The 19,512-nt window shown below is 40.7% G+C and overlaps 1 protein-coding gene across 23 annotated transcripts in view; it reads left to right on the top strand.

Annotated features, from left to right (window-relative positions):
* Positions 1–19,512, top strand: part of LOC123465257 — a 207,168-nt gene that overhangs the window by 12,288 nt on the left and 175,368 nt on the right. For 2 of the 23 annotated variants that reach the window (XR_006640433.1, XR_006640428.1), the window contains exon 1: positions 16,013–17,107. The exons of 12 other annotated variants lie outside the window; for them this stretch is intronic. The gene's annotated coding sequence lies outside the window, so the exon portion shown is untranslated. 9 more of the 23 variants (XR_006640426.1, XR_006640430.1, XR_006640429.1 and 6 more) reach the window with 9 other exon arrangements.

Raw genomic sequence — 19,512 nt, 5'->3', positions numbered from 1 at the left:
AGTTTTAGGTGAACAGCAAAGTGATTCAGTTATATATTTATCTATATATTCTTTTTCAGGTTCTTTTCCATTATAGATTATTACAAAATATTGAGTATAGTTCCCTGTGCTATGTATTATGACATTGTTGATTATCTAATTTATATATATTAGTGTGCATATGTTTATCCCAAACTCCTAATTTACCCCTCTTTTCTTTCCCCTTTGGTAACCATGTTTGTTTTCTATGTCTATGGGTCTATTTTGAACTTTTGGTTTCATATTATCTTCATTAATATAATTTAAATTTTGAAACCAGAAACTGTCTTTGTAGGACACCATCTCACTTTAACCTTTGTGTAGCATAAAGTAGGAGTGTAGTTCACAAACTGGCAAAGTACATCTTTTCACCTATACACATAAACACATCACTGATCTAGTTGGTGGAGAAGGCAATGGCATCCCACTCCAGTACTCTTGCCTGGAAAATCTCATGGACGGCGGAGCCTGGAAGGCTGCAGTCCATGGGGTCGCTGAGGGTTGGACATGACTGAGCAACTTCACTTTCACTTTTCACTTTCATGCATTGGAGAAGGAAATGGCAACCCACTCCAGTATTCTTGCCTGGAGAATCCCAGGGATGGGGGAGCCTGGTGGGCTGCTGTCTGTGGGGTCACACAGAGTTGGACATGACTGAAGTGACTTAGCAGCAGCAGCAGCAGATCTAGTTGGTGTTAATAGGTTGATTCAGAGAGTTTATTTATAGAGAAGAGTATATAAAGCTAGAAGGAACTGGGTTTTGAGTAGTAGAATGACAGGGTGGCATTGATAGTAGATCAAAGGATGTGTGACCCTGAGGCCAGCCTGTTTTCTGGAGGTGGGAGTGTGGTATGCTGGCTCAGGGTGATTTGAAGGTAGGCCAAAGTTCAGGAACCTGGAGGGAGGAGAGAAGCTTAACCAAAGTCTGATAAACAAGCATTTTTTTCCAGTTGATCAGTGGGGACAAACTTCAGCTAATCATTTACAAGGCAAAGAAAGGGAATTTTGAGAGTAGGCAATGGTACCCCACTCCAGTACTTTTGCCTGGAAAATCCCATGGACAGAGGAGCCTGGTAGGCTGCAGTCCATGGGGTCGCTAGAGTCAGACACGAGTGAGCGACTTCCTTTTCACTTTTCACTTTCATGCATTGGAGAAGAAAATGGCAACCCACTCCAGTGTTCTTGCCTGGAGAATCTCAGGGACAGGGGAGCCTGGTGGGCTGCCGTCTATGGGGTCGCACAGAGTCAGACACGACTGAAGCGACTTAGCAGCAGCAGCAGCAGTCTTATCTGAGTTATGGGAGAAAAGGTAGCTCTTTGCAGTAGCAGTTGTCTAGAACACAAAGGACAGCATGGGGAGGTGGGGGGAGGGGGGGGCGTTCCTTAATCTTCCCTGTTTTTCAGGATCATAGGACCCAGGTAGCTTTAACATGGACACCACTGGAAGATGTGATAATCCTCCACTGCACTTTTCTGGTCTTGTTAGGGGAAGCAAACCACCCACCCTGGCCAGGCACCATAGTAACTATTTGCATGAGTTGTTTTATGACAGGAGGTCCTAGTAAGGAACATGGAACCAGAAGAGTTCAGGAAAGGTCAAAAGGAGACACCACATGTCCAACCACTTCCCAGAATCCTTCTCGCTGGCATTCATCTCAGCCGAACAAGGCATGCACCACCAGGAAGGACTCTGCGTCAGAATGATTGGCTAAAGACAATCTGGAAACCAATCCCATCATCATAAAACCCCAAGACTATGAGCCACATGGCAGAGCACCTTCAAAGTTAGGCTTCAAGATAATTTTATATTCATTTGAACTTTTTAAAAAATTAGGAAATGCAGCACACATACAGAAAAATATTTAGAAATGCAACATATGAAACTGTCTTGGTGGTCCAGTGGTTATAAGACTTTGTCTTTCAAAGCAGGGGATGTAGATTTGATTCCTGGTTGAGAAACTAAAGTCCTACATGCCATGGGGTATGGCCAAAAATTAAATAAAATTTTAATTATATAAACTTGCAATTAATTACATTTCTCAAAAAGACTCATCACTAGTTTTTACACACATGGAAATCAGCAGACACTACAAATCAGGGTTTTCCTTCCAAAGAGCTGACTGTTAAAACATTTAACAGCCCTCAGTGGATGTGTATCCTCAAACTTATCAAATAATTCCAAACCATTTTCAAAGCAGTTGTACCAGTTTACATTCCCATCAGCAATTTCAGAGTCCCTGTACATCTCTGCTAGCTCTTAAAGTATATTCTGGTGGGCATGCAGGAGTATCTAATTGTTGTAATTTGAATTCCACTTTAGCACTTTTGCTTATTGGCTGTTTGGATTTTCTTTTTCTGTGAAGTGCTTCTTAAAGTCTTCTACTAATTTTTCTATTATGTTGACTGTCTTTTTCTTACTAGGAGTCTTTTCCTCTGACAAATGATATGAACCCCATTGGTCACATGTATCTCTTTCTCCCACTACTTTTTTTTTTTTTTTTTGTAAAACAGGAGCAGAAAACCCACATAAAATATAACTTCATAAATTATAAAACAACTAACCTTTCAATCATTACCCAGGTCAAGAAATAGACCTTTGCCATCTATTTTGGCACCACCTTTGCGCCCTGTGCAATCACAGTTCTTCCTTGCTTTTCTTTACAGTTTTTTTTTTTTTTTTTTTAATTTAAAAATTTTATTTGGCCACATGGAGCAGCATGCAGGATCTTAGCTCCCCAACCAGAGATTGTACCCATGTCTCCTGCTTTGGGAGCACAGTGTCCCAAACATTGGACCCACCCGCCCCCCCAAGGAAGTCCCTTCTTTATAGTTTTAACCCCCAAATGTGCATCCTTATATGCAATAATTTAGCTTTGCTTCTAAAAAAATAAATGTCTTTGAAATCTTTTAATCTACAGGTTTCTCCCACCTCCCTTTTTTTGTTTGTATAATAGTTTGAAGAAATTGAATTATTTGTCTTCTAAACTTTCCTATAGACTGGATTTTGGTGATTGCATCCTTGTAATGTAACTTGTTACTTTCTTCTGTCCTCTGAATTTTAAGACTTGATCCTATTCAGATTTCTTTTTTTCCAAGATAATTTCATAGGTGGCAGTGTGTTTTTGCATTGGGAAACACATAATGTCTGGTCATTTCTCTTTCTATGGTATTATTAGCCTTCAATGCTACTTAACTGAAGAGTGCAAAATGGTAACATTCTAAATATATTATTCTTTCATGTATTATCTGGGTAGCTACTTCCATAGAAAATTCTTCTCATCAATTTGTTGGTTACCTAGTGATTCTGTCTATATAGAAAAAGCAGGCAAATATTTGGTTCAATTGATTACTTTTTAAAAAGAGTTTGTTCTCTATCATGCTCTAGAGGTGACTTTTTTCCTTTTAGTAAAATTTCGTAATAGATTTACTGATGACTTACATATTTGAATATTTTTATTACCGTTATATTTTTTATTACCATGTAAATTCTCTCCTGTCTGGCTTTTGCCTCATCCTTAGAAACACAGTTCTGTTAAACTTTGATAGCTTTGATAGCTTCCTTAACATTCTGCCATGGCAAGATGTTCCAGGCTTGTCGGGTGCATTTTCTATAGTGTCCCTGGAGTTATTCATTTATTTAAGAAGCCCTGGTTTCTTTGAACAGAAAATGGGGTGTTTTAAGGCCATAGTCTAGGTGTTAGGGGTGTTCACTGCTATCGGGTAGGTCATGATTTCTAGATCTCCTCGGCAGAATTAAGAAGCTAAATGAAAACACCCTGAGTTCATGCTAATACTTTTATTTCAAATGCATGACTGTGGGATTAAAAAAAAACTTTTAATTTTATATTATTTTATATTTGTTATTGATTAATAATGTGATGGTTTCAGATGGACAGCAAAGTGATTCAATTATACTATACATGTACCTATTCTTTCTCATATTCTTTTCTCATTTACTTTGTTACAGAAGATTGAGCAGCATTCCCTGTGCTACACAGAAGGTCCTTATTAGTTATCCATTTTAAATATAGCAGTGTATACATGTGGATCCCAAACTCCCTAACTATCCCTTCTTCCCACCCTTACCCCTGGTAACCATAAGTTCCTTCTCAAAGTCTGTGAGTCTGTTTCTATTTTATAAATTAATATCATTTCTTTTTAGATTATGCATATAAGTTATATCATATGATATTTCTCTTTCTCTGACTTCACTCAGTATTACAATCTCTAGGTCCATGCATGTCGCTGTAATGGCATTATTTTATTCTTTTTAATGGTTGAGTAATATTCCATTATATTTGTGTACCACATCTTCTTCATCCATTCCTCTGTTGGTTGATGTTTAAAAGGTTGCTTACATGTCTTGGCTGTTGTAAACAGTGCTGCAGTGTATCCTTTCAGATCATGTTCTTCTCCAGATATATGCCTAATAGTGGGATTTCAGGATCATATGATAACTCTGTTCTAGCTTTTAAAGGAATCTCCATGCTGTTCTCTATAGTGGCTATACCAATTTACATTCCCACCAAAGTGTAGAAAGGGTTCCCTTCTCTTCACACCCTTTCCAGCATTCATTGTTTGTGGATTTTTGATGATAGCCATTTTGACTGGTGTGAGGTGATATCTCATTGTAGTTTTGATTTGCATTTGTCTAATAATTAGCGATGTTGAACATCTTTTCATGTGCCTCTTGGCCATCTGTATGTCTTCTTTGGAGAAATGTGTAACTGTGGGATTTTTTCTTAACTTCCTTCATATTATCTCTGTCATCTCCTTTCTTCTACATAGAGAATCCTGGTTCTCAAGGGTACAGAAGATGATAGATTAAAATATTTCATAAGTACACATTTGCTCTCCTACATTGCACATGCTATAACTCTCAGAGCTACAAAACCAATGCGCTACCACCACCAAAGTGAATGCTGAAGACGGCTAAATTTTCCTTGTGCTTTCTCCATTCTCTTTACTTTTAATGGTTTGCTCCATCTATACTCCCAGAGCAAATAGGTATTACATTTTATATTCTCTTCCTTATAACCCTAATTCCCCATAAACAGGAGCTTGCTGCTCCTACTGCTAAATCGCTTCAGTCGTGTCCGACTCTGTGCGACCCCATAGACGGCAGCCCACCAGGCTCCCCCATCCCTAGGATCCTCCAGGCAAGAATACTGGAGTGGGTTGCCATTTCCTTCTCCAATGCATGAAAGTGAAAAGTGAAAGGAAGGTCACTCAGTCGTGTCCGACTCTTAGCGACCCCATGGACTGCAGCCTACCAGGCTCCTCCATTCATGGGATTTTCCAGGCAAGAGTACTGGAGTGGGGTGCCATTGCCTTATTTAGGCTAAAACTGACATTTCAGCATCTCCTATGCACAAGACCTTTATGTATTTAAAAGAGCAGATTTCAAAGAAAAAGGAGGTGCACTCGACCAAAGTCATGTATTTACAGAGGTATTTTCATCGTTGTGAACATGTACACTCTTCCCTCCCTTCACCTGACATCTTGGGTTATGCAATTCTAATAATCTCACCAGATGGTATGTTACCATAAAGGATGTAAAAGTAAGGTCACAGTCATGGCTACTTCCAGGTTCTTAAGCAAAGAAATAACAGAAAATTTCTAGAGTTTGGAGGATTACAAAAGGAAGGGCAATTCTTAGAGGAAGTACTCAAAGTTTTATTATCAAAGTTTGTATCTGTGTCTCCTTTGGGGGGAAAAAAAAACCCACATGCCTTTTGTTAAGCATTCCAACAATATAGAAATATATTTTTAGAAAATTATTCAAACTCACATCACCCAGAGGGACTCCTAAAGTTGGAATTCCATATTGTCAATTAAAACTTCAGTTCGGATTCTGTTACTTTTTCTCATAACTTCCACCAGAACTTCCAACATTCTCAAAGTCACTTCAGATAAAGAGAAGAAACAAACAAGCTATACTTGGAATCATGAAAATGCAACTCAGATGTCTTGATAAAGATAGTAGTACAGTTCCATAAGTGGAAGCTGTCAGGATATTACTGGTATATTGTAAGTTGGACAATGTGGTCATCAAATGCAAGCTCTACCTGTAGAAAAGCAAAGTAGCAATTTAATACCTGCAACAATGTACTTGGTGATGCAGGTGTAAGTGACAGGAAAAACAGGCAATCTTTCAGGAAATGAAATCAATTAATCACGCAAAACTCTCCTATTTATCTAAGTTGTTTTTGGCTCTGTGGTGCTGACATGTGCACTTCACTCCTATCATTATCCCATCAGACAAAGTAAACAGCAGCTCAGTGATTCTCATTTGTACACACTTTCCAGAGCCTTTGATACCTGCTGTGACTTTCTCAAAAACCATTTACCCAAAAGATTGGCACTTCCCGTTGGAAGTTAATAGCAAACTTCTGACTTCAGGAAGGTACAACCCCAACTTTCATTTAGTGTATTCACAATGCAGGACACACAGTTTATCTCAGAGAGCTAGGTCTTTGTTAAAATTGAAACCCTTTGCTCTTCATGAAATCAGTGGCTTCAGACAATGTAACCACCTTTGTATATACTAAAATTTAGAAAGACAGTATTTGCTTGAAGTTCTACTTAAGTCACCACTTAAACTACTGCCCATTCCTGTGCACAATATTTTTGTCAGTGAGAAATATCCTTAACCAACAGCTTCATCTGGGGACTTGCTAGAATACAGGTTCCTGGGAACTACTCTGCACTGCCTGAGTCAGAAACTCTAGCCTGGGACCCTGCAATGTGTGTTTTAACAAACCCTACAGGGGATTCTCATGCACATTCATGTATGAGAACTGCCATCTATGATTTGGGTGAGAAGTCACTTCCTACATGCCTTGTAAGACTAAATGGGGTACGATTCTATAGGATGTTTGGGTTAAATGTGTTCCAGAAGTGTTTTTTCCCCCGAGTAGAATTCAGACTTTAAAAATTCTGCCTGTCACTGTGGTAAGCCACGTTCACATTTTATGGGTTTTTCCCTGAGCCTGGTGTGGTCCCCCAGTTACTGCTGCCTACTTGCCCTTTGATTTACCTTGAATTCAATTTGGGGGGAATCTTGGCCCCCTGAGTTATTGCCAGAGAGGCCAGTGGAGCAGGAAAAAAGGGGCACTAGGCCTTAATGCTCTTCAAGCCCCATTCAGTGAGCTGCATTAGATACTACTGTCCATGAGCTCACCCGGGGGGGGGGGCCTTCTCCCTGACCAATTTTTCTTCTGGGTCCCTTTAAGTGGGAAGCAGAGCCAACAGGAAAAGCAACTGCAAAGGGCTGTCATAAAATGCATCCTCCTGTCTCTAGCAATTCTTATATGGTTATCCCCTGAAGTTACTTTTATAGTCCCATGGATCTTCCTAATGAGAGAATGGTAGGAATTTGGGAGAAGCAGAGACAGAGGCAGTTGGGAAGTAGTGACATGAACACACCAGGCTTTAAGCACGTGTTCCTATAAGTCAACTTCAGCTCCTATGTCCCAACCTTCCTGCCTATCCCTGCTCTTTGTCCTTCGCTTGGAGTTCTGCCTTCTCCTAGTCACCCAGTTCTTTATTAGAACCTTCAAAGGAGTGAGGAGTTGGGGTACAGACTGGAATAACTTTGAAATGCTAAATTGTTTGTATCTCCCCTTCATCTTAGAAAGCCTGAGAGGTATGTCTTTTCTGGATGGATTTTGCTGCCTAGCAGACTTAGAGTTCATAGGGAACAGCTGGCTTGAGGGAGAAGTCTTAGTTTACAGTCTCCACCTGGCAGATTGACTCCTCCCCTCCCTACCACTCCACCCTGCCACCCCAGGTCCCAGACAGCTAGATTCTTAAGTTAACCTCCAGTTCAGCATAGCTCAGACAGTTGGATATTTCAGACAGCCCTTTGTTTCCTTCTTTGTGGAAATCTCAAACCAAGATAGACATCTCTTCAGAATCTCCTTTTCTCTCTCAGAAAAAGGAGGGATAAAAAGAGCTCTGGCCTCTGATTCTTTGTGAGCAGGAATTTATGAAGGAAAAGTTTCTGGAAAGAAATCTAGTTTTCAGTATCAGATGCTATGATCTTTTTATAAATGTGGCAAGTCTTGCCTTCAAAAGTTTGGTGAGGCTCTAGAATTCCCATAACTCCTTCCTGACCTCATTCTATATCACTTCTGAGTGTGTGGCCACTTGCAGCCTGTTCATGATCTGGTGCTGGGTGAATTCTGAGCTCATCTTTCTTCTGCTTTCTCCTTCCTTTAGTGTTGAGACCCATAAAATTGAATTGTGTTCACTAGTTTAATACTGAAATTCTCATAAAGGTAGAACGACTGATTTCCACTTGTTACAAACTATTTCATGTAAATACCTAAAAACAAATCTTACCAAATAGTTTAGGACAGAAAGGAGATCTAAATCTGTATTTTAAAAAAGTGTTAAAATTATGCTTTTAATTGTGAACCATAGCATTCATCAATGAATATTTTAACCCATAATTGTAAACTGCACACCTATGTGACCACCATTTGGGGCCAACAAAGGGAACATTTCCCAATTATGGGAAGCTAACTCCACTCCAATTCTTTCGTGCCTCTTGTGGTATCCATTTCTTGTTTTTGTTATAGTTTTAATCCCTACGTACCTGCTCTTTTTAAAAAAAAAGTATAGTTGATTTACGATTTCAGAGATTAAGACATGGTCTTTTTCAAAAATGATTTTTTTAAATTTATTTTATAAAAAAGTTTATTTTATTGACATTTAATTGATTTACAATGTTGTGCCAATCTCTGCTGCACAGCGAAGTGACTCAGTTATATACATATATACATTATTTTTTAAAAAAACATTTTTTTACGCTATGGTTTATCACAGGGTACTGGGTATAGTTCCCTGTGCTATACAGCAGGACCTTGTTTATCCATTCCAAATGTGATAGTTTGCATCTACCAACCTCAAACTCCCAGTCTGTCCCTTTCCTCCCTGCCACTTGGGCAACCCCGAGTCTATTCCATGTGTGTACCTAAGCATCAGTTCTTAAATGCTGGCTTTTGGCTCCATCTGAATAGGCCGTCTTCTACCTGACGGTCTCCCTGCTGGTCACTTTGCTGCCATGTCCACGCTAGTCTCAATGTTCATGGACTTCCATGTGACCTTCGTTCTGTGATTTCACTTTTCTCTTTCTTATTCCTTTTTTAAAAAACGCTGACTGAATAGTCTCCCTCCTCCTCCTGCCTATATTATTTCAGCTCAATGTTACAGGTTCTGCTCAAATGCCAACCTTTCTTGAGGACATCTCCCACTGGGAATTTTCTGACCTTCCAAATCTCTCGTGTAGGTAGCTCCTTCACTCTGTCTTGTATTTTGTTGGTTGCTTGGATGTTGGTCTCTCTCTCCCCCTCCCTAGACTATGGTTTCCTTGTAGGTTTTCGTTTGTTTTAGTAACTACTGCATCATCCAGCACTGTCAGCAGCTTTAGAAGCATCCAGTCAATACTGGTTGAATAAATGAAGTTAGTCATAAAGAGATTTGAAAAGTCTCTTTATTTTAATGAAGATGGAAATTACAATATTCATAGTATTATTGTTAATATTTTTTACCTTGTGATTAGCAAAAAAGGTGTACTCTATTTCTAACTTGAACTTCATTGAGTATTACTGAGGTTCAACATATTTCATGTATTTATTACTATTGTTTCTCCTGTGAATTTGTGTTCCTGTCCTTTGCCAGTTTGGTGGTTTTGTTATTTTTTCTTCTTTGGATTTGTGGAGTCTCTGAATTATAGATATGATTACTTTCCTGGTTATGTATATTACCAGTATTTTTCTCACACGGGTAGCTTGTCTTTTAATTCTGTCTGCAATATCTTTTGTTAAACAAAGCGTTAGGATTTTTTGTTTCAATCTGTCAATGTTTTCCTTTCCACAGTTGGTTTTAAAAAGAAGAGAAATATGGAGGTAGAGGCCCCCTTTCTGAGGGATATTTATTTTATGGCTAATAAACAGATTTTTAAGTAGGATGGTAATGAATCTTCCCTTATATTCAATTTTAGGGGTCCAAATTCTCATATGCATCTATAGACACATAACAGTATGTCAGGATTAATATTTTTTATATTTCCTTCATTTTCTTCATCATTAGCTGACATTAGTATTCATCACTTGGTTTTGTGATTCACTGAATGTTTTAAATGGTTAAATAATTTCTGTGTGAATCAGTAAGAAATTCTTCAGAAGTAACCCCTTGAGGGTACTATTGTGTCGAATTCCCTCTGATCCTTTGACTTCTAATCTAACCAAAGCTAATCAGGAGAATATTGCCCATTTTTAGGATCTAAAGTCCAGGATTCATGACCATACTCTGGTAGGACGGGGGTCCAACACTGACTTGGGCTTTAGTATGGACTATTGTTATTCTTTTCTTTTTCAAAAAAACAAAAAAAAACAAAAACAGTCAGAAGTCATTATTCCCAAGACTCACTGGGAAAGATTCTGGTGGTGAGAAAGATTGAGGGCAGGAGCAGAAGGGGACGACAGAGGATGAGATGGTTGGATGGCATCACTGACTCAAGGGACATGAGTTTGAGCAAAGTCTGGGACACAGAGAAGGACAGGGAAGCCTGGCATGCTGCAGTTCATGGGGTTGCAGAGTGGGACATGACTTAGCGACTGAGCAAAAAAAGTCAGCATAATATCATGAAGATTAAAAAAAAATAGTATTGCTTTCAAGTATATGCTTTCAGCTTTCTCCCTGGTGGTACACCAGGTCAGAACCAGTCCGGCGGTACTTGCTCTTACAGTTCTAGAGCTTACGGCCTTGCATCAGGGTGATGTTCATCTTAACCACTGTGAGACTGCGGCCTTGGAAAGTGCAAATGGGAAAAATGGCAGTCACTGAGCAATTCTAAAGTGTGATGAATTGTTTTGTCACAACTGTAGCACTCCCTCCTCATTGCTAACAAACTCACTGCCCTATTGTGACGGGTACAAATTGTATTTGCTCTCCTTTGAAGGCATGCATCATTTGTGTGTTTCTGAAATCTGAATTTGGATGAAGAAATAATCACCTTGAATGGTTCCTACTAGTTGTTTTCCTTTGTGTTTAACTCGATTAAGTGTTTAAACTGATGTAAATTCTGGGCTTTAAACTCAAGATGGATATCCTGGGATTCTTCTCCACTAGTGAGGTCTATCTTACCTTGCCCTGAGAGGGTGGACCTAGTTTGTACCTAATTATCATGGGAGATCTTTTTTTTTTTTTTTTTACTTTAGCAGCAGCCTGGAGGAGTGAGGAATACTGATCATAAGACCATCAGTAATATTTTTATATTTTGAACCTAATAATAATAACAAACATTTACACAGTGCTTACTATTTACCAGTCTTTGTTCATTTAATCTTCACAACATCTCTATAGAGCTGGTACTACTGTTATCTCCATTTAGCAGATGGTGAGACTGAGGCTCAGAGAGATTATAGGGAAATGACAGAACCAGGTTTAAAATGCAGATGATCAGCTCCAGAATCAACTTCTTAACCACTGAATTATGTTGCTTAATTTATTTATGTAGAATTATTAGAGCCAGGATAAGAAGAAACCCATAAATTGGTAGTCAATACATTGGAGCAAATCCCACCAAAATTTGTTCAAAGGGAAATTGGGAATGTACAATGAAACAGCAAACACTATAATAAAAGCAAAGTAGGAGGAGACTGGTAGGCTGCAGTCCATGGGGTCGCTGAGCCAGACACAACTGAGCGACTTCACTTTCACTTTTCACTTTCATGCATTGGAGAAGAAAATGGCAACCCACTCCAGTGTTCTTGCCTGGAGAATCCCAAGGGACGGGGGAGCCTGGTGGGCTGCCGTCTATGGGGTCGCACAGAGTCGGACACAACTGAAGCGACTTAGCAGCAGCAGCAGCAGGAACTACATATTTTTCTAAAGTTCTTTATATGTATTAATTCATTTGGTACTCACAACAACTTTATGGGAAGGTTACTACCATTTTGCCTACTTTACAAATGGATAAACTGAGGCCCAGGGCAGTAAAATAATTAACACATACCTTCAACTGTTTTACTGTAGACTCCCTAATTATTTCTATCAAATCATTGGTTCTCTATAAACCTGCAAGTTTTTTTTCACATGTGTCAACTCATCTTATTCTCAAAATAATACCAAGTTGTTCACTTTTCTTTAGTGGTTAAAGTGTGTTTTCTGTTATGCCACTAGGAGATAATGAAGGATTGATTCTTAAACACTCAAAGTAAAACTCCAGATCATTGTTGTTGAAATGGAATCATGGCAATCAATTGTTAGCAAGAATTATAATCCAGGGTTGCAGGGCCTAGGAGGAGACAGATGGAGTCCTCAGATGGTCAGTACAGACTCAGGAAGTAGATAGAAAAGTTTTAAATTCAACCAGCCGGAAGGCTGAGGTTTCACACCCATTCTGTTCCTGGCTCTGGCCTTCTTTTGGGTGCCATGCATTTCAAGGGAATTGTTTGGAGGATTTAGGTGAGTTGGGCCATGTGAAATAAGGAATAATGAGTGAAAATGAAGAATAATTACTGTTTGATTGTTGACACAAAGAAGGGTCAAAGGCACAGGTCAGCTGTACTCTCCCACTCCATAAAGCACACAGTCTGAGATGGAGTTCCCCTTGGGCATGATTGCTATACACTGCTAAGTAGTAATATTAATACTTTGTTAAGTGCACAACCTGCCCAACCATTCCCAGTGGCCCTGCTTGTATGAAATGCACTTGGAAGACTATCTTATTGTGTAGATCTAATTGTCAACTGCTGCTGCTGCTAAGTCACTTCAGTTGTGTCCGACTCTGTGTGACCCCACAGACGGCAGCCCACCAGGCTCCCCCGTCCCTGGGATTCTCCAGGCAAGAACACTGGAGTGGGTTGCCATTTCCTTCTCCAATGCATGAAAGTGAAAAGTGAAAGTGAAGTCACTCAGTCATCTCCGACTCTTAGCGACCCCATGGACTGCAGCCCACCAAGCTCCTCCGCCCATGGGATTTTCCAGGCAAGAGTACTGGAGTGGGGTGCCATTGCCTTCTCCGAATTGTCAACAAATTCACCCAAAAAGATTTTTGAAATATAGAACAACTTTGTTCCCTTAGACTTTTTAGTTTTATTGTAATGGGTTTAAAAAAATAACAGCTTTATTTTAATGTTAATGATAATTCGCACACCACACAATTAACCCATTAAAAACACAGAGTTGTTTTTTAACATATTCAGACTTATGCACCATCACCACAATTGATTTTAGAACATTTCATTATGCCCAAAAGAAGCCCCAATGTCATTAGGAGTTATTCCTCATTTCTTCCAACCACCGCTGCCCTTGGCAACCACCAATCCACTTTCTGTCTCTATGGATTTGCCTATTTTGGACATTTTATAAAAATGGAATTGTACAATATGTGATCTTTTGTATCTGGCTTCTTTCATTTAGCATGTCTTCAAGATTCATCCATGTCGTATAGTACGTTAGTACCTTATTCCTTTTTACTGCTGAATAATAGTCTATTGTATGGTTATACAACATTTTGTTTGTCGATAGACATTTGGGTTGGGTCCACTTCTTGGCTATGATGCATAATGTGGCTTTGAACGTTTGTGCACAAGTTTCTGTGTAGACATATGTTTTCATGTCACCAGGGTATATAGCTAGGAGTGGGGTTGATGGGTTATATGGCAACCTTATATTTAACCTTTTGAGGAACTGCCAGACTGTTTTACAAGGCAGCTAAACCATTTTGCATTTCCACCAGCAGTGTGTGAGGGCTCCAGTTTTTCCACACCCTTGCCATCATTTCTCTGCCTTTTTGATTCTAATCATACTACAGGGTGTGAAGTAATATCTCATTGTGATTTTGATTTCCTTTCCCTAATGACTAATCATGCTGAACATTTATTCATGTGACTGTTGTCCATTTGCATATTTTTAAAGGATTTTTTTTTAATGTGGACCATTTTAAAAATCTTTATTGAATTTGTTACAATATTGTTTTTGTTTTGTATTCTGTGTTTTTTTTTTTGGCTGTGAGGCATATGGGATCTTAGCTCTCCAACCGGGGATTGAACCTGTACCCCCTGCATTGGAAGGCAACCACCCAGAGAAGTCCCTGCACATCTTCTTTGGATAAATGTGTATCAGATACTTTTCCCTTTTCTGTTCAGATATTGGGTTGACCAAAATGTTCAGGTTTTCCATAACATCTTACAGAAAAAAACTGAACGAATATTTTAGCCAGCCTAGTACTTTAATGTGGAGAAGGCAATGGCACCCCACTCCAGTACTCTTGCCTGGAAAATCCCATGGATGGAGGAGCCTGGTAGGCTGCAGTCCATGGGGTCGCTAGGAGTCGGACACGACTGAGCGACTTCACCTTCACTTTTCTCTTTCATGCATTGGAGAAGGAAATGGCAACCCACTCCAGTGTTCTTGCCTGGAGAATCCCAGGGACGGGGGAGCCTGGTGGGCTGCCATCTATGGGGTCGCACAGAGTCAGACACGACTGAAGCGACTTAGCAGCAGTTAGCAGCAGCAGTACTTTAATGACTTCAGTGTAAATGGGAGCTTCTTACATGTGGTATTTCTTTGCTGTGCACACCCTTGTGTGGCAGCTCTGATTTAGGGGGACTTAGAATGGCATCTGGTCCCATCACTTCATGGCAAATAGATGTGGAAACAGTGGCTGACTTTATTTTGGGGGCTCTAAAATCACTGCAGATGGTGATCGCAGCCATGAAATTAAAAGACACTTGCTCCTTGGAAAGAAATTTATGACCAACCTAGACAGCATATTAAAAAGCAGAGATATTACTTTGCCAACAAAGGTCTGTCTAGTCAAGGCTATGGTTTTTCCAGTAGTCATGTATGGATGTGAGAGTTGGAGTATAAAGAAAGCTGGGTGCCGAAGAATTGATGCTTTTGAACCGTGGTGTTGGAGAAGACTCTTGAGAGTCCCTTGGACTGCAAGGAGATCCAACCAGTCCATCCTAAAGGAGATCAGTCCTGAGTGTTCATTAGAAGGACTGATGTTGAAGCTAAACTCCAATACTTTGGCCACCTGATGTGAAGAGCTGACTCATTTGAAAAGACCCTGATGCTGGGAAAGATTGAAGGCAGGAGGAGAAGGAGATGACAGAGAATAAGACGGTTGGATGGCATCACTGACTCAATGGACATGAATTTGGGTTACCTCTGGGAGTTGATGATGGACAGGGAGGCCTGGTGTGCTGTGGTCCATGGGATCACAGAGTTGGACAGGACTGAGCGGCTGAACTGAAGTGAACTGAAGCATTAAATCAGATCTGTAAATACTTGGGATGTGCTTTCTAATGTTCAAGGCACTGCACTTGCCTCTAGGCATCAGGGCAAGATTTATGGGATATGTGAAGGTACAGCTATTAATTTCGCCAACTAGTTACTGAGCACCCACTGCATGGAAGGCTCTCCCGGGGCAACTAAGAGAAGTAGCACACAAGCTTTGTCCTCAATGAGCTTAGAATCTCACACTGGATTCTAGAGTCACAGGCTACCCAAAGATAACCGTGTGTAGTAAGCTCCAGGTGTGACCCATGAAGGATATGGCCTGAGAACCGCCTACTTAACCCCTGCTTGCAAGTGCTGTTGAGCAGTAGTTTCTCCCCATGGTATGTAAGACTCTAGGTAATGGCCTTGTATTTCATGAAAAGCATAGCCACCCCAAGTTTTCTTAAGAACCCACCTAGCATATTTTTTGTAGTCAAAGAAGTAAAACAATGCGTTGTTGCTCAAATGAAGCCTCCCTCGTGCGGTGAGGGGCAGGGGAGTGGAATTATGGGTGCCCCTCCCTCTAAGGTTTCCTCGAGCAGCACATCCAGCCATAGGTTATAAAAGCTTCTCTCTGGGCAGCTGCAGCCTCTGCCTTCATGGGTGGTGGGGGAAATCCAGCCTGCGGCCTAGAGTCCATTTTGAAAATTGCTGTTGATGCGAGCTTTATGGCCTCCAGAAGGTAAGTCTGGGATGAACAAATGGGTTTGTAGGAAAAGCTATGTCTCCAAGAGTGAAGAGGAGCTTAGGTCATTTCTGTGACTCCCTGTCTCCAGAGAGATGAATTGCACTGTGCTTTTAATCTGCTCCCTGGAGTACGGCCTCCAACCACAGCCCCATCCATCCAAACTTGCTCTGAAGCAGCATGGTTGGTTTTTTGTTTTTTTTTCCCCAAGCAGCTGGAAAGGGGAACAGCAGAGTCCTAAGCCAGTTATTATTGTTTTGGGGGGGGGGTGTCTGAAGAGCCCCACCTGAGGGACTGGTAATTTACAATTGCTTCAGGAGAGTAAGTTTTTATTTCAAGCTGTTTTTTTCTATTTTAGATTCAGGGCTTTTCTAAAATTACTAAGAGGTTGAATTGTAGCTTTCTTTTTAAGTCTTAAGTAGAGGGAAAGCCTGCATCCAACATTAGGGTCCGTAGAAGGGTGTAGGACATGAAGTTACTTAAGCAGTGCAGCCTCTGCCCAGAATAATGGCGCCTGAAAGGAGGTTGTGCTATTATGGGCTTTTGAGGCTTTGGTTAGAAACAGAAGTTGAAATTGAATCGCAGTGGTCAGAAAAAAGAAGTCAAGTGCAGGACCATGTGGGCCTCATGGAGACCTACTTGGTCTACCCAAGGGACAGGCCAGTCTGCGCTGGTGACAGCTGAATCACCATGGAAACACCACCCAGTTGCTTTAATTTTGGTTGTGGCTATGAAGAGGCCAGATGGATGCTATTTTGGTTGATAGTAAATCCCTGAGTTTGTTTTCAACTCAGTTCAGGTGTTGGGTCTTGATTCTATTTCATGGCTGTAATGTATCTGGAGATAAGCCAGGGTTGAATCCTGTCAAGACTGAGTGTTATTAAGTAAAAGATAGTGCTTCCTTGGGTATCTGCACTGGTTCGTTAGCCCTTGTTTTACGTCACCTACTAACCTAGAATACCTCTCTCCTTGGCCACCCAGCCTGGGTCAGCAACACAGCCTGCCCCAGCACCCAAACCAGAATGACACCGCGCCTTGAAGCCCTGCCTCACAGCTCTGTCTGTCCCTCAAGACCTCGTGTGTCGTTTCTCATTCCCTTCCATGGTAGGCCACTGCTGCTCTGAAGGAAATGTGCAGTAAGACTTGGAACCCAAAGATATTCTCGTCTTTCTTCCCCAGCTTTGGGTTGGCTTAGGAGGCTATACCCAAATTAGAAAAAAGTGGAGGGGTGGGGGTGTGGATCGGAGCAGCCAAGGAACTTGGCTTTTCTCATGTCTGTTTGGGATATGGATCAAAAGTGTTTAATGCTGTTTGATTTCTGATAAAGGAAATTCTTTTTCCCTAGTGTTTAAGCCACAGTTAATTCCTTGCCTTCAGATGGCCAAACACATTGACAGTAGGAAACAGGTCGTACATTCCCACGACTTGCACTGAAATAACTCTGTGCTTAGAGTGAAAAAGCTACTCAAAGTGTTGGTTAACATGAGATACAGGTTCTCTGGCGTTTGAAGGTCTTCAGAAAATTCCAGGTAGGCTTGTGAGGAGACCCTAATTGCTGACGAGTACTGCAGCAAACACACTATGCATGATACTGGCTGAAAGGGAGCTGAAAATAGACCTAAGGGACCAGGTGCTTTGCTATTAGGGAAATTGAATTGAAAGGGGTTTGGTGATGATCTAGTGTATCTGCCCTTCTTATGCTTTCACAAAATGACAAGAACACTCTTTTCCCCTTCCAGACTCTGCCGTTGAAACCCACATGTCAGACTTTTCCATAACTAGTCAGTGGTAGGGTAGTATTGGGGGATCTGTCCTGATACTGACCATTATTGTCCATCCCATCTCATTCACTTTCCTTTGACAGAGAGAGATACAGTGAGTTCACCACACTGCTGGGCTTATCTACATTATGCCTTCCTTAAGAAGAAGGTTGCCAGCTTGCACTGGAGGAACATTTCTTTTTGGATTTTATTTCCAGTTCTTAATGCCTGTGCTCCTAGGCTCTTTAATAGTCACAGATAAAGCTGGTAGGGGGCACAACTTGTTGATTTATTTCTCCACATGGTCAGTTTCCCTTTCAGAGGGAGTCTTTTCCTTTTGGCCACCCTTCAGCTGTGGCTCCAATCTCTCTCTTGTCTCTACCTGGCACAGGTTCAGAAAATCCTAAAAGAATCCTTCATGATCCTAAAGGCTGTGTTGGTCGAGGAGCCCAGCTTGGTCTGCTCTTCCATGTTGATTAAATTATCATTGCTTTTGACAGAAAGCATTTGACTCCTTTCTTGGCATTGGTCCCCAAGAACCAGTTGGCACACTTAAAGCCAGAGCTTTGAGTGGCACCTCTGTGGGGAGCTTCAATCTACCCCCATCACCTTTTAATTATAATCTTATGAATAATGCATCCATGGAGATGGCAAACACTATGTGTGAGATGTACAAGTTTTCTCCTTTGAGTTCTCTGTAACAGAACAGCTAATGACAGGGTCATTACTGTTCATTTTATTATTGGTTTGATTTCCTGGTATTTTTTTCTAGACATTTGAAGGCCATTCTGAATAGCAGGATAAGAAGACTGATGCAGTATGGAAGGGAAGTCCTTGTTTAGTACCTGTTCTCTTCCAGAACTGCTAGGCTAGATATGTTTTTTAAACTCTGCCTGAAATGTCTTCTCAATTAAGGCTAATGGAGGTTGAAATCATCCTGAGTCTTTTCATTGCATCCCTCTGGGAACAGTGTTTTGGAAATGGTTATATATATACACACATATATGTATATATAGTCTATATGCAGTTATTACATTTCTAAAACGGGTTATGGGAAAGTGTCATATTATTATAATAGCACATAAAATAGAAACCAAATCATTTATTTCCTTTCTCTTTATTCAAGAAGTATGTTGTTAGGGTTGCTGGTTTTAAAGTTGCATTTACTAGAGACCAGTCCACTAAGAGCTGGACTTGGAACATTTTGCTATAGCTTATGTTCATCTTGAAATGCAGTTTCAGGATCTCTGTTTCATGAAGATCAAGATTGTAAATGGAGTGAACTTTGAGTCTTCTCAACTGGTGAGGACTAGAATCCTCTGTCTAGGCAGTTAGCTAGGATTTGTAGCCAACTATTGAGTTGCTGATGTAATTCTTCAGGCACTGGTTGGCTCCTATATTCAAGCACATACTGAGCATATATTTTGCAGCAGAGTTTGGAGCTTAAAATGAAGAGCATCTTGGCCCCAAGGCTCGCAAAGCCTGATGGGAGATGCATTTGTAACCAAGCACACCAGAGTGGTTTTCCTATTCACCTCTTCCCTTCCTTTGTTCTTCATCCTCCCTCCCTACTGTTTATTCCTCTTTTGCCAATAGCACCCACACCATTTATTTGGTACCCTGGTAAATGCCCAGCATAAAGAAACTTGCTGTGTGGAAGTAGTCACATGACCACCATGCTGGTGGTCACTGCATCTTGGAGGAAACGGTCAGTGGAATCAGAAAGCTGTTGCCAGGACACAGGAAGTC

Source organism: Bubalus bubalis, chromosome 21, assembly GCF_019923935.1.
Source record: "Bubalus bubalis isolate 160015118507 breed Murrah chromosome 21, NDDB_SH_1, whole genome shotgun sequence".
Classification (NCBI taxonomy): domain Eukaryota; kingdom Metazoa; phylum Chordata; class Mammalia; order Artiodactyla; family Bovidae; genus Bubalus; species Bubalus bubalis.
This window is presented reverse-complemented; position numbering and strand designations above follow the sequence as displayed.